Below are 19,248 nucleotides of genomic sequence, written 5' to 3'. Positions count from 1 at the left end.
TGATCAGAGAAATGCAAATTAAGACAACTCTGAGATACCACTACACACCTGTCAGATTGGCTAAGATGACAGGAACAAATAACGATGAATGTTATCAGCAGATATTTTCTATATTTTTGGAACTCAGACCAGATAAAACTTCAAAGAATCAGAAATCTGAAGAGTATCATATTTGCAACTCAAAAACACTCATTTTCCCCAACAATATTAAACTTCAATAATATTTATTAAATCATTTACACAAATTGTTCAAAAATCCTGACACTCCCAAACTCCAGAAGAGGACTATTTAACAAATAAAAATAGTCAGTCTTCAAACTCGTAATTCTTAATGAGGCACACAGTAAATGAGCTATAGTTTCCCCCAACCCAATATAAGTGTTTATGACTTACTCTCAAATTATATGACTCAGAAAATAAATCTTAAGAATCGATTGATTGAGTGATTCATCCTGAGTCAAATTAGTTTCAAGTGTCCAATGTGTTATCTGAACCTAGATCTGTCCAGAGTAGTATTCTATCCACTATACCCTCCTGTTTCTATAAGTAGTACAAATGACTACTAATAAGAATTTATGCAAAAATGGGAAAACCTAGTAACCACATTTTTTTTCCTCAAGGAAAAGAATAAAAAAAATTCTTTTCAAAAAGCAAACTGGACTAGAGATAACTAAAATACTCATTTTCTCAGAAAAAAAGCACAAAAATAAAATTTTAAATAAATTTCACAGCCATGTGTGAACATTCTTAAGAATGTTTCATTACAGGTTTCTACAGTTCCAGTTTTAGTACAACACATTTAGTACAACACAAAATAAGTTAACACAATCATTTGAATTGGCTGCCTGCACACTAGACAAGGCTCATTTCTCCTTTTTGATTTCTTAGCACATGTAAAACATGCCATAAGATGTCCTGTCCTTCCATGGACAATGCAACCATTTTGAGGTTGGTTCTGACAGATGACACAGGGCTCTACTGTGCTAGAGGGAAGAAAAGATCCCATACTTTTTCTTTGCTTTGTGCTTCTTTTCTCTCAAATTCTCCAGCATCTTCCTGAGTACTACAGATGATACTTTTAGATGCTGATGACTGGAAATAATCCTCATTCTCTTGGGAGTCTGATGTCTGTAGTATCCTTTCATCACTTTCCTCAACACATGAGTCATTGATTTTATTGTTCTTATAATCTGGAACATCAAAGCCCCCTTTTTCCCCTTGTGTGGGATTTTCTAGTGTGCCTTTATCCAAAATCTCACCTTTCACCTCTGGAAGCCAATTTTCTCGCAAAGTCCAACATCTGTGGCAATGGGGTGGAAGTGGAGGATTTATTTTGTCACAGGAAGGACACTTCCAATAATTCTGCAAGGAAAGAAGAAGTATAATCAATCTCAATGGTTCTTGAACATCTATGAATAACAATGCTAGTTATAACAATGTATTCGGTCTGTTTATTAAGAAATGTTTGTTTTGCCATAGAAAGAAGATTTTGCACCCTCACTTTTTGTTGTTGTTCTTTTTCGTTTTGTTTTCTGACTCATTTTCTTTCTTTTTTGATCTCATTTTTCTTGCGCAGGAAGAGAATTGTGCAAATACGTTAGCACATATTGGATTGGACATATATTTTGAATTGTTTAACATGTACTGGATCGCTTGCCATCTGGGTGGGGAAAAGTAGGGGAAAGTCTGGCAAGGGAAGCTCTGCAGGAGTCAATGTTGAGAGATTATCCATGCATATGTTTTGAGGGTAAAAACCTTTTTTTAAAAAAAGATTTTGTAGATTATTTTGCAATATCTCAAGTCCTACCCTACCTTTATCTCTTAGCAACTAACTTCTGAAATTAAAATTGTGGTTAAATAGTTTTGCCTTTTAGAGATTCTATAGTAAGACATTTTAAATTCTGTTAGTTGTAGATCTTTTTTTCATAGGAATTCATCTCTATTTCTGGCAAGATCTCCTAATATCCATCAGCTACCATGTCTTTTTATTGTGAAGTATTTAGATGAATCTCTTAGCAGCCATTTCCTCCTTCTTCTCCCTTCCTTTTTTGGTAAAACAGAGATGGAAGCAATTTATAAGAAACTGGTCAAATTCTATTCATAGATAGTTCCTCACCTTACAAATGGTTTGTGTTAATTGTTACAAATCGATTTTTTGAAAAGAATCAATGTTCTCATAGAAATACTGCTACAAACGGAAACTAGGTTTGCAGGCCCAATTCAGAGAAGTCTACTTTACCTAGAATAATTTTAGTATTACTAGGTACCAAACAATGTAAAGATGGAAAAGGCTGAGAGGGTGGCTAGAATTATGTGTAGAGATCATCTAATGGACAGTCTAGTTCCATTGCACTGTGGAGGGGAGCCTGAGGTAAAGCTTGTCTTTTACATCTTCTTCATGATCCCTGAGCGTTTTTCTCTCATCTCTTGGTAAATCTTCCTGGTGTCCTAATGTGATCCATCTTGGAGTTTCACTCATATGTGCCCTCTACTGTTCTTCATGGTCCCAAATTAACTATGATATTTTCACTTGAAGCAAAACTTTTAATCCAACTGTCAAGATGTGTTGGAAGTAAGCCTGAATTAAAGCAATGTAATGATTCTGAGCCCTGGAAACCTCCTAGAGTCATCCCTGCATTTCTTTCTTTTTTTTCAAAGGCTTGCAAATCGAATGAACCCTAGTTATTTCAGGGACTAAGTGAAGTAGAAACATTCAGAAAGTGAACATTTGGAAGAGCAAATATTTTAGAATAGGTTCAGGGGCTGCTAAACAGTTGCTTGTCTGTAAGTTTATCAACTGCTGAGCTCTACCTACACTAGCGGGATAAGCAACAGTCAGCAATGTCTTCTCTTCCTGTTGAACACTAGGCTTAACTTGAATGTTTCTTATACTTCAGAGATCTATGATTTCACCCATGTAGCATAATCTCTCTGTGTGGGCCAGGCCATGTGGTTTCTTAGAGACTGTGCACTAAAGTAAGGCATGAGAGGCAGGGTCAGATCTCAAGGGCAGAGTATAAGAGGAACCTGGAGGCTTATTCTGCCTGAGCCTGGTAAAAGGGCATTCAAGGTATTGAGTAAACCTCATTAACGAGGAAAAGCCTCTTTGCTCTTGCTGATCATGCTCAAACTTGTGCACTCTCAATCATATGACCTGAGGACTATAAAGGGGGTTGCAGTAGGTGAGAGGGAACTCCAGAAGGGAATTCAAGGGAACTCTGAGGAAGAAAGAACTCCAGAAGGAAGGCTAGAGGGAACATTAGGGAACACTATGTAAAGAGTTAGAATAAAGACCTGTTGCTGCATACTTGAGTGACTTGGGTGTTCTGTAGAGGAACCTCTAAAGAGGTAGCTCTCTGATTGAGATAATCAGATCCAGAGATGTCTGAAGATCTGGGGAATGTAAGAAACCAGTTGACCCCTGCTGAGGTAAGCACCTGGGAGTTAACAGTAAGGGAAGCCTTAGCCCTCTGTTTTGCTTTCTTAGAAATCACATGATGTGGAAGACATTTTTTTTGCTAGTTACCTCATCTCTCTTCAGCCCATTATCCCCACACCCACCATATAAAAAGCTTTGCATCAGGGGGTTTCTTTGGGAGGGTTGGGTAGCACTCGCTTATTTAAGGGAGCTCTCTGCTTCTGTAAGGCAGCCCTGCTCATTCTGGACTTGCCACTTGTCCGAGATTCTAATAAAACTTCCTACCTTCACTTTGAGGAGTCTGCCAGTAGTCAATTTTGGGTTAGGGTCTCTGTACCCCACACATTGTGAAATATAAACATAAATATAACTCTCCCTTACCTCAAGGTTTAAGGAGTTACTAGTAGGCCCCAAATTTATTGCTTCTGGTGACAAACTTCTCTAAATTGGCTTAGCTTGGTCTTGAGAGAACACACACTGACAGTCCTTCACTTGGGCCAAGACTTCTGGCCTTGGTAAGAATCTGCTAGAGCCCAAGTCTCAGTGGAATAACTTTTGAGAAGTCAGGATCATTGTATAATGTTATAACAAGGCATTAGATTAAGACTTTAGTGAAGGCCTCTGCTTACAAGAAACAAGACTAGAAAAAAAAGTTTGGGTAAAAGGCTAAATATACTTTGTAAATATTACCTCACTTGATCCTCACAATAACCCTGCAAGGTAGGTGCTATTATTAGCGCCCATTCTATAGTGGCTGAGTCAGGCAGAGAATATGTGACTTGCCCAGGGTCACACAACTAGGGATTGTCCGAGGCTGGAAGTGAACTCGGATCCCCCTAACTCCAGGCCCACCACTCTATTATTCACCTTACCACTTAGCCAGATGGACACACGAGGAACAGAAAAGGGGCTGAACAAAAGCAAAGAGATACAAGAGAGCAAGTAATCCAGTTTAGCTGCAGCACTGAGGCCATGAGAGAAAAATGTGTGACACACAGGTAGAAAAGCCAAGTGGTCAATACATCTATTCCTATTCAGCACTTTGTGTAGTGGCCAAGAAGAGACTGCGGCACCTAGGTGCCCTGAATTTCCTTTTTATTAGGGCAGTTAGAAGGAGTATATATAGACAGAGAGTAGATGTATGTGTTGAATTTGAAAGGATAATAACTAAAACAATAAAAATGAGGGGAGAAAAAGAAATATAGTAAGAAAAAGCAAAAGGGAGAGGTAGAATGGTGTAAAATATCTCATGAAAGAGGCAAAAAAAAGTTGTGGGGGGTTTTCTGTTTTGTTTTGTTTTATACTGGAGAAGCAGATGGGGGGTAATAAGAAAGAATGAGTGAACATTACGCTCTTCAGAACTGTCTCCAAGAGGGAATAACATTCACACTTAATTGGGTATAGAAATCTATTTTACCCTACAGGAAAGTAGGAGGGAAAGCAGATAAAACAAAGGGAATGGAATGAGGATGATCAAGGAGAAATAAGACTAGCGGTGAGGAGGATGAAGGAAAAAAACACATCTGATGAGAAAAAGTGTGAAAGGAGAGAAAATAGAATAAAAAGGGGGAAACAGAATGGAAGGAAATACTGTAGTATTTAGAAATAGTAACTGAAAAAAATTTGAAGCAAGTTTTTTTTTCTGATAAAGAGCTCATTTCCCAAATATATAGATAACCAATCAAATGAATAAAAATAAGATACAGTCCCCAATTGGCAAATGATCAAAAGATATGAACATTTTTCAAATGAAGTAATCAAAGTTTTCTACAGCCATATGAAAAACTGTTCTCACTACTGATTGGAGAAACGCAAATTAAAACAATTCTACAGTACTACCTTTTACCTATTATAGTGATTAATAACTCAGAAAAGAAAAATAAACATTGGAGGGAACGTGAAAAAAATGAGAAATTGAGCAATGGTTGGTGGAGTTGAGAACTGATTAAACCATTCTGTAGAACAATCTGGAACTATGTCCAAAGGTATATAAAACCATGCATATTCTTTGACCTAGAAACATCACTATTAGGTCTATATCCAGAAATAAATTTTTAAAGGAAAAGGACCTATAGGTACAAAAATATTTATAGCAGCTTTTTCTGGTGGCAAAGAATTGGAAACTGAAGTGATGGTCCTCAAAAGCGGGTAATGGATGAACAAATTGTAGTATGTGATTGTGATGGGACACTATTGTGCTATAAGAAAGGACCATCAGGATGCTCTCAGAAAAACCTGAAAAGATTTCCATGAGCTGATACAAAGTGAAATGCACTATGTATAAAAGAACAGCAGTATTGTAAGATGATTTAACTATTCTCAGCAATACAATCATTCAAGACAACACTGAAAGGCTTATGATAAAAAATGTTATCCATCCACAAAGAAAGAATTGATGATTTCATGAGTAAATATGCATCACCTATATTAAATTGCCCATCTTTCAATGAAATGGGATGAGGAGAAAGGCAGAAAATTTGGAATTCCAAAGTTTTAAAAATTAATATTAAAAATTGTTTTTACTTGTTACTATGGAAAAATAAAATACTAAACATTTTTTAAAAGAATGCTGTCTATTGTACTGAATATCCTGGCGAGTTTGTCTAATCATATGTATATTTAAGAAAGATAATAGAGATGGACAATGAATTGGACCCAGAACTTAAAGGAGGGCACATAAGGCTAGGTTCCTATGAAAAAATTGCAAAGCAATTTACTGATTCTTAAGTTTCTTATAAGTTCAATTTAATAAAAAAATAATTTATCTATAAATTGTAGAAAGGGAGAATTAGTTATGGGATGGATTCCTATAAATATGTTTTTGTTTTTATAAAATTAAAAAATGAAAAATAGAAAGGAAGGGGACATTTGTAAAAATATTTCAATATCTTACCTTCATCAGGAATTGCTGTAGGTGCCTAAAAAGAAAAAAGAAAGCATTAAACATTCAGTTGTTCAAAGATTTCCAAAATTGAAATTTCTTTTTCTGGAAGCCAAATGGAGCTCTCCAAATTATAAAACATAAAAACACATTTGCAACATTGTCAAGATAAAGCTTATACTAACTACAAGTGAGAGAGCAAAAACTACCACCAACAATACATTTATAGACACCTGTGAATAATGTTGCTTTTATTAAAAACTTTTCAATAATTACTATTCAACATTTGAAAATCTGAAAAAGAATTATCATCCGTAGAATAGCAAGGCAAGTTTAACCTTGGAGTACAAAATGAAGCCTGGGAGAGACTAATGAACTTTTGTCACGACAGCTCATAATTTATAAGCATTTTTCAACAACCCAAAAGGCAGTCCTAGACATGGGTTTGAACCAGATGGTCAATATAGAAACCAAAATGGTTATATACTTTGTAGCCAAACATGGAGAGGCTCTATGTTAAAAACAAGTTAAAACAAGGCCTGGAACTGTCTGTGGATCAGATCACAAAATTCAGACTTGTATTGAAGAGAGTAAGGATAAACCATCAGACCACGAAAGTAGGACTTAAATCACATCCCTCAAGAATAGGAAGTGAAGGTGATGAATCAATTTAAGGGATCAGATCAGATAGAATAGCTAATGAATTATGAACCAAGGTTCATAATATTGTAGGAGGCAGCAACAAAACGCATTCCAAAGAAAAAGAGCAAGAAAACAAAATAGCTATTCAATAAAGAAGAAAAGTGAAAGGTAAAGGAGAAAAAATAGACATATACAGCTGCATGCAGGGCAGGAAAGAGAAGTGAAAACATTTTATTAACATATAAAGGTGCAATAATACAAATCTAAAATTAACCATCCTCCACAGAACTGACTTCACAGGTTAATGAAACAAAAAAGCTTAGACTTCATCCTTACCTCATCTTAAAAAAAATTAAGATATTAATCTAGACAGATAATGTAAGCCATCTATTGTAAGGTCACATACCTGTAAGGTGTTATGGATAAAGGAAAAAAAACTAATATACATGTTGACAAATCTACCAAGATAGTTTTCTTTGCTTTTTTTTCTCAATTTTAAATATTCTGTTATCCAATATCACAAAGCAGTTTGGAAAATTTCACAAGGTCATTTTTGTAATACTTCTGAAAATTACACTTTCAAATAGCTTCACATTCTTAAGAGAAATGAGAAATAAAAACCCAACCCTACTAAAAGATAAGCATATTGACATATTATACACAGAACTGCAAACTGGCCTATCCATTCTGGATAATAATTTGGAATTGTGCTAAGAAAGTATCAAAATCGTTTATATCCTTGGACCCAGAGTTCTCACTATTACCATAAGGAGACCTCAAATAGAAAAAAAAAAAGATCCTTATCAAAATATTCATAACCATAGTTTTTGTTGTAGTGAGAAGTGAGGACACTTAATGGATGGCACTGATTAGGTAAACAAACTGTGATACATAAATATCATGGAATTTTTAGAATGTCATAAGAAGTGATCAATATAAAAAATTCAGGGAAATTTACTCATGTGAACTAATACAAAATGAGCATAGCAGAATTATGAAAGAAAAATATAAGGTAACTCTAACAACTTAAACAGAAAGAAATGCTTCTGCAGGGAAAAAGGAAAATTAAAAAGAAATAGAATTTTTTATATTTACCAAGTTCATATTCAAAGAAGAAATGAAAAAATGCATCTCCTCCCCTATTTGCAGAAATGGGGAACAATAAGTGTAGAGCATTGCATATTTTGCCAATTAAGGCTGATATGTTAGTTCTGCTAAAGTATTCTTCTCCGCCCTAGTTCTTTTTTCCCCTCTTTCGATTCAAAACATATTCATCTATAAATAACATTTTGTACATTGTCTCATCCATGAGAAAATGAATCCCCAGAGGATTGGGGGACCAAGTTTTTGGTTTTCTTTGTATCCTTTGCACTTAGCACATAGTACCTGGTTAATTAACATTATTTAAGTGATTACTAAATGTTTGTTTAGAATAATAATGATGATTGGTCATAGTGGTAATAATGATGATGATGATGACAAGGGATAGATCCCTAGTGGAAGAGGATGATAAAAATGAAACTACTATGAAAATAAATTATATTAAAATATATTATTTGTATACTATCCATATATTTGTATTATTATGAAATAAGTAAATATAAACACATATTTTAATAATATATGAAACTCACATAAAACATGTGGTTTAAAAAGTGCTTTCTGACAACATTCTTGTAAATCAAATAACATATTAGAAGAAACATTAACATAATATTTCCAGAAACGTTAAAAAAGATTATTAGAAAAATATCTAGTTTTGTAAATAAGTATAAACTTATAAAAATTATCCATCCATTCTGTTATGGATCATGTGAAATCTGCATTAGCAATGAACTATCAAAAAAGGGCAATTCTGTTTATACTTTTTCCCCTTTTAATTAAGGCATAGGATAAAACATGCAGTAAACTTACTTTAGTGTCTCAAGGGGCATCTGTAAATTGTAATTGCCTTCCTGTTCTTGAAGCTTAGAGAATTCTACCAAGCAGGGGGGTGTTGTCTCTTGTCATCTCTGACCTGGAAAATAGCAGCCCGATAGTAGAAGTTTCCTCACTATTTTAAAGCAATATTTAAAGAAAATATATAAAATTTAGAGAAAAAAATTTAGGTTGTTCCAAAAATAATGTTAGTGTAAGAACTACCACCAATCCAGTTCTACAGTATGTTTTAGTACAGAAAGATAGTGGGTAACGTCTACTTACTACTTGCGTTAGGAATCAAAATTCTTTTAAAGTAAGCTTGTCAGACTTTTCGGCTTCAGTTTCCATTTAGTCAAAGGACTGTTTCATGCCCAACAACTTATTCTCTCATAGCCTGAAAGGCATTCCTTCAGTTTCCCATTCTTTGCTACGACAAAAATAACTAAGTAATTTTTGGTACATATAAGCCCTTTTCTTTTTCTCTTTGATCTCTATACAGACCTAATAGTGATATTTCTGGGTCAAATGATAAAAGCAGTTTTACACACAGGTGGGCACAGTCCCACGTTCTTCTTCCGAATGGCAAGAACAGTTCAAAATGATAATGAAAAACCCATTTTCACATATCCTCTCCAGCGTTTGTCATTTTCCTTTTCTGTCTTTTGTGTCAATCTGATGTGAAGCAAAATGACTCCACTTGTATCTGCTGTAGGCATCATCTCACTATCTGACAACTCAGTCAAATGTATGCTAAACATGGCACTTTCTAGGACTCTTTGGGTTTCTTGATGTGGCAATTAATTTACATTGATTAAACTTTTTGATAAAATTACTATGTATGCTACTTTTTTATTATTTTTCTTCCTTTCCTCATTTGAATAGCAATTATCTCTTTAAAGAATTCAGAATCAAGTTGCTTTAATTTATGATAGACCCTTTTATCATTCTTCCTTCTTACCATGAAGATCTTCATCTTAGCAAGTTGATGCTCTGACTATACTTGCATAACTGGAACAATTCCAACTTCAATAAAAATTCTTTCCTGATTTAATAAGATAGAACCAAGTTTAGGGTTTTCAGTGTTCCTTGGTGGGGGTTGTGCCCAGCATGTGCCAATTATTTTAATAAGGAGAGTGCTCCTTCTATAAAGGCATGAGGCCTCCATGGAATCTGTAGCCTCTCCTATTCTTTATTCCTAAATCATGCTTAAATGATGCCTATGAGGCAAGCATGGGGGCTGGAAGGATGGGAGTACTATTGACAGTAACGTAATAATCTATATTACAGAAGACCTGTAGGAAGATAAGTACACTGATGCATGCTTGTTAGAGCCACAAATCGGTTCAATTCATTTGTAAAATAATTTGGAGTCATGCCAAAAAAAAAGAGATACATACTCCTTAATTAAAAAATACCACTTCTAGGTAGATGTCTGAAAGGGGTCAAGGCAGCAATAAGATATTCATAAATACCAAAATAGTAACATTTTCCTCTTTTTCTCATAGTCAATAAGGATTGATTAAGCATCTATTATGTGACTAGCATAAATACATACTAAATACTAGATATACAGGGGATATAATGTCCCCTCAAGGAGCTCACAATCTCTTGGCAAGAAGAGAAATAACAAACAAACAAACATACATTTAAACTTTATTCAGGAGAAATAGGAAATAATTAATGCAGGAAGCTTCTAAGAATAAGAGATAGGGGGGAAGCCTTCCAATAGAAGCTCTGATTTTAGTTGGAACTTGAAAAAGGCAGGGGAAGGAGAGCATCCTAGGCAGCAGAACAGCCAGAAAGATTATCTGGTGTCAATATGTCTTATTTGTGGAACAGCAAAGAGGTCAATAACACTGGATCAGAGTCAGTTGGGGTGCAAGGTGTGATGTGTAAGAAGTTAAAGGGGGATAGGTCATCAAGGGCTCAGAATGCCAGAGGATTTGTATTTGGCCCCAGAGGTAACAGGAAGGCAGTCTGAGAGGAAGAGGGATGAGTTCATTCCTGCATTAAGGACAATCACTTTGAAATCTGGAGGATAAAATAGAATAATAAGAGACCTGAGGCAGGTAGATCTACCAGTAGACACTTAAATAGCAAAGGTGTGAGGTGATAGGGTCGTGCATCAGATGGTGGCAGTGCCAAGTTTGAGAGAGGCTGAACATGTGAAATCGATAGGCCTTGGCAAAGATGCGTTAGAGCAGGGAAAGGGAGAGATAATGAGAAGGTGAGGATGATGCCTTTGTGGCAAGCCTGGGGGACTAGGAGAATGGGAGTACCAGTGAAGATAATCGGGAAGGGGAGTGTTTAGGGAGAAAGATAAAATTTCACTTGGAGATATTTTGAATGAAAACGGCTGAGTTATAATATTTGCTTAGCATATGATCCATGATAAGTAGCTTGCTTTCTCTGTGACTCAATTTACTCATCTGAGAAATAAAGTAATAATTTATTATCCCATCTACTTTCCCAGGATGTATAAATGTGTTTGATACTTTTTAACTATTCTGGAATCTTGTAATAGAATTAACAAATTAATGATAATATTACAATCATTACTCTGATAAATAAGTTGACTAAATTATATGTAGGATATGAATTCTTTATATTTACTGAGTTCATATTCAAAAAACAGATGAAAAAATGTATCTTCTCCCTTATCTGCAGAAATGGGGAACAATAAATGTAAAATATTGAATATTTCATCAATTAAGGCTGGTATGTTAGTTTTGCTAAACTATTCTTCCCTGCCCTCTTTCTTTTTATCTCCTCTGTCGATACAAAAAATATTCATATACAAATAACCTTTCGTACATTGTCTCCTCCATAAGAAAATGAATCCCTGGAGGGTTGGGACCAAGTTTTTGGTTTTCTTTGTATCCTTTGGACTTAGCACATAGTACCTGGTTAATTAACATTAATCAATTGATTAATAAATGCTTGTTGAGAATAATAATGATGATTAATGGTAGTGGTAATGATGATGATGATGACAAGGGATAGATCCCTAGGTAGAAGAAAGTACAACAGTTTCTGTACTTGAGGCAAAGCAGGACACTTTTAAGAAAGACTGTGGTTCCCAAAGAAAGGAGTCAGGCAACTGGGTTGACCTAAAACACCATGCCCAGAAGGCAAAAGGAGGGCCTCAGAACTCAGGAGTCTGGGAAATGCATGCTGGGCTTTTCTATGCAGAGGTAGGGAAGGGAGGGACTCTCCTGGAGCTTCTGGCCTTCCTCTTGGTTGTCAAGGAGCCTTAGAATTAAAGCCCCCCATAGTAAGTTATCAATGGCATAATAATAGAATCTTTTCCTGTTGATTTGGAGAAGATCTAAATCTACAAATTCTTTTGAGACAATCTATGATACCAGCCCAAGATTTCAATATACTTTGGGGATTCAAATTTCTTTTCCCCAACATTTGGTGTCCTGTGTAAAGATAGTCCTAAAACTCCAATATATATGGGGTTCAGTGTTTCTACACTCCCATACCTCATTTTCATGACAAAAATTAATTTATACATTTCATCCTCTATCAATTAACCTACAAGGTCTTGACAAAACAATAACAGAAATGAACCAGAATAGCAGAATAAAAGTAGGTCTATAATAAGGAAAAAATGACAGAAAAGTATGAATGGAGTAGTACCTTCAAAGTTCAAATTATTATAAAGCTTTAAAGGTCAAAATGATTTCATGATGGTGAAAAAGTAATAAATAATAGACAGAATTTATATTGCATTTTAAGGTTTGTAAAGCTATTTTTATCAATATTAATGCATCAAAAAGCAATTAATATCATCTTCCTTTTACAGATGAGGAAATTTAAGGAAGGTAGAGCTTAAGTAACTTATCTAGAGGCACAAAATCAACAAGTATGTCAGACAAGATTTTTTAACTTGTTTTCCTAACTGTAAGTCTACAGTATGCTCATTTCTTTTTGTTGTTTTTTTTTCTCCCATGGTTTTTCCTTTTTGTTCTGATTTTTCTCTCCCAACATGATTCATTAAGCGATTTGTGTTAAAATAAATTTTTAAGCTTTACCTAAAAATAAAATAACAGTAAGCTGTTTAGCTGATGAAATTCACTGTTAATTCAATTTCTATTAATTATCTTTGTTGTTCTGAAGTATCTTTACATTATTTCTGAATTTATTCTTGGATTCTTGCTAGAAATTAGTATATGGCTATATCTCTTTAAGTTGGAAATCACAAAATATGGGTACATCACTGAAAGTTTAAAATAGAGTCTCAAATTAAAACAAATTGGAATTATTTAAATATACATGTACATGCCCATTATTCATGTACACCGTAACATTTAAAAGAAAATGTTTTAATTTTAGTATCTTTCTATTGTCCTCCATCTCAACAGATTTTGGCTTTTACTAAAGTTAATACATTCTTCAAATATCAGATGTTTGCATACTATATATAATGAGAGGCAGAATGTGTGCATTTCCAAGTTGCATAAATTAATATAAGGACAAAAAAGCTTCCTTTCAAACTTTGTGAAAGCAGATGATATTTACCTGACCATAGATGAAGTCCATGGAATCTGTAGGAGAACAAATCATCTCCCACACATTTTCCACCCCATTCTTCACCACCCCCAGGATAGGGTGAATAACCTGTTGAAGCCCAACCTACTCCGAGATGCATTGCTTCAGCTGTCACAAAAGGTTCTGTGTGGTGTACCGTGAGTTCATAGTACCATTTCCTCTACTGAGCTGACCCTTCACTGATGCCAAGGAAAATATTGGGCTGCATGCTTTCAAGAGGAAAAAAAATACCAGTTGAAAAAAAATGATAGAATTTCGCATGATAGAATGCTGGGATAACGGAATATAGGTTTAGACCTATTTAATATAAGGAAAATATTTTAGGAAGAATTAGTCTGATACACTGATTAGATTTGAAGGTGGGGGAGAAGAGGATTGAACAAGTAAAGGGAGAGAAATAAGGAAGTTCTAGATCATTTTTTGGCTTGAGTTAAATTTATTTTCTTTTGTTTAGGATATTGATACTGGTAATATTAAATGAAGATTCAGACGATTCAGTTGCAGACCAATTCAGTGTTGAGCTTGAAGTTGAATCTAATGATTCAGAAGATTGTAGTCACATTGGAGAAGAATAAGAACTCTCAGATGAAGATGAGGTAGATTTTTTTAATCTACCTGCTTAAGGAATTGGTTAAATGTTTTCTATGTTGAGTGCTTTTGTACCACAAATTGAACTTTTAATTCGAACTTAAATGTAATGTCATTTAAAATCCCTTAAATTTCTTCTGTTTATCTCTGTTACCCTCATGAGTAGAAGAAAACCTCACGCTGATTGTATTTGAAAGCATACAGTCTGTTTCCCTTGGAACTGAGAAGTAGATAACACAAGCATTGTCGTGCCCATTTTATAGGTAAAGTTTAAAAAGGTGAAATTGCTTGCCGTCTCCTCACAGATTCAAGTAGCAGAGCTGGTCAGGACTCCCTGCTCTGCTCCCATGCCACTTTTCTGTTTGGTTGAGGGTCAGTTCTTCATAGTCAGAACACAATTTGTATTAAATCTAAAAAACTTGTCTGGATAAAAATGAAGTAATGAATTGGTATCAATGGACCTTATTTTAGATATGCCAGATACAGCAGGTAGAAGAAAGTGATGCCGACTCATCTGATGAAGAACCTAAAATACCCTTTAGCCCTAAGTATAAACTTTTCATTTTCTGTGATAGTCCCCCAAAAATTGGAGATGAGGTATGAATTTAGAGTTAGAATTAGAAAAAATGTTTCTACTCTTTTTTAAGAGGTAAGAAATTTGCATAATGTGCTTAATTTTTAACATTATAATACATATTAATGACTTAAAGCTGTCTTTTCTTGCTATATACATGTTGGTTTATTGGAGCACAGTTAAATTTTTTCTTAAATGTTCATTTTTATATTATGTACTTATAAGATTGCATCTTCATTCATTAACTGATGTGGAGAAAGATTGTGTTCGTTAAACTATATGATTCTAACTTCTTACTTGGTTAATATTGCCAGTTAGTTTTCACTTATAAGAATAAATTAGTAGGAAAGTAGATTTTGTCATGCTAAATATGAGAAGAGATGATATACACTGTAGAGAGATCTGTGCTTCCTTGGGTGACTAGATCACTCTGGGGAGTACAGGCTGTGTAGTAGGATGACTCAAGATTCAGTTAGAATCCTTGTGCCAGGAAGCTTCTAAAGCTGGTAGACCTCCATGGTGAACTCAGGGAAGGGCGTGGGCAAGCCAGTTGAGGAGACTTCAATGAATTTGTGATGTGTATTCCTGTTAAAAGGCATGTCCAAATCATTGAGATCACAGATCTATTTGGAAGTGATAAAAACACAATCATAATGTATGCCTCGGAAAGATTTATTTTAATTTCATTGTAATGTTGGAAAACAAAAAAATTTGAAAGTTCAGCTGACTTCTTAATATTGATATATTGAGGTCAAGTTGATTGAACAGTTCCAGATAACGTCCTGTATCTAAACATTTTGAAGTCCCTAATCTATTTTGAAGTACATGATCTAGGAAGGACATAATCAGTATTTTTATCTCATCCTGCTCACAGAAACTTGTATATTACATACTTTTATAATTTTAAAAGAACTTAGTAAAAATAATTTTATAACTTTTTGATATCATTTTAATATTGCAAGAAAGCCTTGTAGACTCTAGGCAAGCTTAGTTGTGTGTAGATGATGTGTTTTAGAGTAATCAGTTTGGGTTTTTGGTGGTCCTTTTATGTCAAACTGAAAATGGGTCACTGAGCTATACATCAGGATTTCTGTGGGCTACATATTGACTTAGTTAATGGTATCTGCTTTACTGCATTTCTTTATTTTGTTACTTTTTAATCTGGTCTAGGGAGTACTCGGGAGTGTGGTGTGTCCCCGAGATATGGATTTGACATCTCTCGTCTAATCTCTGAACTCTGTTGGTCAGAGAATTTTGCTTTTAGATTATCCATTTGTTTGCATCATCCTTTCCTAATTCCCTGCCTCTCTTCCGACTGAACCATATTGGTTTGTCAGGGAATCGAGGTTCAGGTTTTTCTTGTTCTTTTAATTTCCGCTGTTGTCTTATGTATGGTTCTATGTATCTTTACATCATTTCATGCAGTTCTTCCCAAGTTATTCACAAAGTTAACTATTTCTTATAGGGCAATACTCTCATGCTACATTTATATACTACAATTTGATGACTAAGCAGTCTCTTCTTGGCCACTACACAAAGTGCTGAATAGGAATAGATGTATTGACCACTTAGCTTTTCTACCAGTGTGTCACACTTTTTTTCTCTCATAGTGTCAGTGCTCCAGCTAAACTGGATTACTTGCTGTCTTGTATCTCTTTGCTTTTGTTCAGCCCCTTTTCTGCTCCTAGTGTGTCCATCTGGCTAAGTGGTAAGGTGAATAATAGAGTGGTGGGCCTGGAGTTAGGGGGATCCGAGTTCACTTCCAGCCTCGGACAATCCCTAGTTGTGTGACCCTGGGCAAGTCACATATTCTCTGCCTGACTCAGCCACTATAGAATGGGTGCCAATAATAGCACCTACCTTTCAGGGTTATTGTGAGGATCAAGTGAGGTAATATTTACAAAGTATACTTAGCCTTTTTCCCAAACTTTTTTTTCTAGTCTTATTTCTTGTAAGCAGAGGCCTTCACTAAAGTCAATCTAATGCCTTGTTATAACATTATACAATGTTCCTGACTTCTCAAAAATTATTCCACTGAGAACTGGGCTCTAGCAGATTCTTACTAAGGCGAGAAGTCTAGGCCAAAGTGAAGGACTTTCACTGTGTATTCTCTCAGGACCAAGCTAAGCCAATTTAGAGAAGTTTGTCACCAGAAGCGATAAATTTGGGAGACTACTAGTAACTCATTAAACCTTGAGGTAAGGGAGAGTTATATTTATGTTTATATTTCACGATGTGTGGTGTACGGAGACCCTAACCCAAAATTCAATTGCCTCTGAAGAATTAAAAATAAGTATCACACAGAAGACAATGGACAGGTGCACAATGATTATGAAAGTACATGAAGGCTGCTAGGTGCAATCAGTGACTCACTTCAAGATTAGGTGTAAAAGATAACATAAGGAATTTTATGATACGGAGAAAAAAGTACTAGTTACATAGAAAGAACAAGTGATAAACAAATGAATAATGACTGGTTTTTTTTTAACCATGTAAAGTGAAAATAAAGAAATTCTCCAGCACATCTAGGTAGACATCCATGGTAAATGTATGGAAATATATAGACAAGAGTTTTATAGAGTAAATAAACATGAAGGGGTTGTAATCTGCATCACTGGCAGAACTCTAGAATTAAGATCACAAATCCATTTCAGTCTTGGAATAAGGTAAATACTTTATGAATGACATTCATGTAAATTCATGTAAAATAATATCTTAATGCTGCTCAATCAAAAAGTTAAAAGATTCAACTTCTAAAAGAGACTTAGTAAGTCTATATATCATTAGAAAAAAATGATGAGAAACTTTAAAAGTAGCCTAGTAGAAATTAGATATACATCAACTTCTCACACTGTAAAACAAGTTAAGTTCAAATTGTGGTCATGATTTAGACATAAAGGGTTATAGTCTAAGTTAATCGTTTGATAATGGAAAATTACTTTTCAGATATAAGGATATGGAGTTTATGACCAAAACCCAGAAATAAAGGCAAAGTGAAATGGATAATTTGAGGTAAAATGGAAAATTTAAACTTTTTGTACAAATAATACCAATGCATCTAAAATTACAAGAAAAAATAATCTCATCTTAAAGAATGACTGGGGGAAACAGCACATTATAGAAACAATTAATAATTTCACCCAAGATAATGACAATGATGAGACATCATAAAAAAATCTGTGGGTTGTAGCTAAAGCAGTAATAAGGGGAAATTGTATATCTTTAGAGTCTTATTTGAAGAAAATAGAGAAAGAGAAGATTAAGGAATTGGGCCTGCAACTTAAAAAGCTAGAAAAAGACCAAATTAAAAACCCCCAACCAAAAATTAAACTTGAAATACAAAAATTAAAAAGAGAAATCAATAATACTGAAAGTAAAAAAACTATTGAATTAATAAATAAAACCAAGAGTTGGTTTTATGAAAAGGCCAATAAAATAGATAAACCTTTGGTAAATCTGATCAGAAAAAAGAAAGAGGAAAATCAAATTGTTAGTCTTACAAATAAAAAGGGGGATCTTTCCACCAATGAAGAGGAAATTAGAGAAATGATAAGGACTTACTTTGCCCAACTTTATACCAATAAATTTGATAACTTAAGTGAAATGGATGACTTCCTCCAAAAATATAGGCTTCCTAGATTAACAGAGGAGATAAATTGCTTAAATAGTCCCATTTCAGAAAAAGAAATAGAACAAGCTATTAATCAACTCCCCAGGAAAAAATCTCCAGGACCAGATGGATTTACAGGTGAATTCTACCAAACATTTAAAGAACAACTAACTCCAATGCTATATAAACTATTTGAAAAAATAGGGGATGAAGGAGTCCTACCAAACTCCTTTTATGACACAGACCCATATGGTACTGATACCTAAACCAGGTCGATCGAAGACTGAGAAAATTATAGACCAATCTCCTTAATGAATATTGATGCTAAAATCTTAAATAAGATATTAGCAAAAAGACTTCAGAAAATCATCCCCATGATAATACACTATGATCAAGTAGGATTTATACCAGGAATGCAGGGCTGGTTTAATATTAGGAAAACTATTAGTATAATTGACCATATTAATAATCAAATTAATAAAAACCATATGATCATCTCAATAGATGAAGAAAAAGCATTTGACAAAATCCAACATCCATTCCTACTAAAAACTCTTGAAAGTATAGGAATAAATGCACTATTCCTTAGAATAATCAGGAGCATGTATTTAAGACCTTCAGTATGCATAATATGCAATAGAAATAAACTGCAACCTTTCCCAGTGAGATCAGGAGTGAAACAAGGTTGCCCACTATCACCATTACTATTCAATATAGTAGTAGAAACGCTAGCCTCGGCAATAAGAGCCGAGAAAGAGATGCAAGGAATTAGAGTAGGAAATGAGGAAATCAAACTATAACTCTTTGCAGATGACATGATGGTATACTTAGAGAACCCCAAAGACTCTGCTAAAAAGCTACTGGAAATAATTCAAAATTTCAGCAAAGTGGCAGGATACAAAATAAATCCACATAAATCCTCAGTATTTTTATATATCACCAACAAAATGCAACAGCAAGAGATACAAAGAGAAATTCCATTCCAAACAAATGTTGAGAGTATAAAGTATTTGGGAATCCATCTACCAAAGAAAACTCAGGAATTATATGAGAAAAAT

At 34.5% G+C, this 19,248-nt stretch overlaps 1 pseudogene; it reads right to left on the bottom strand.

Moving 5' to 3' along the window:
* Nucleotides 1–799: 799 nt before the first annotated feature.
* Nucleotides 800–19,248, bottom strand: part of LOC141549030 (E3 ubiquitin-protein ligase Mdm2 pseudogene) — a 33,533-nt pseudogene continuing 15,084 nt past the window's right edge.

The sequence above is a fragment of the Sminthopsis crassicaudata genome, chromosome X, assembly GCF_048593235.1.
Source record: "Sminthopsis crassicaudata isolate SCR6 chromosome X, ASM4859323v1, whole genome shotgun sequence".
NCBI classification, from domain to species: Eukaryota; Metazoa; Chordata; class Mammalia; order Dasyuromorphia; family Dasyuridae; genus Sminthopsis; species Sminthopsis crassicaudata.
This window is presented reverse-complemented; position numbering and strand designations above follow the sequence as displayed.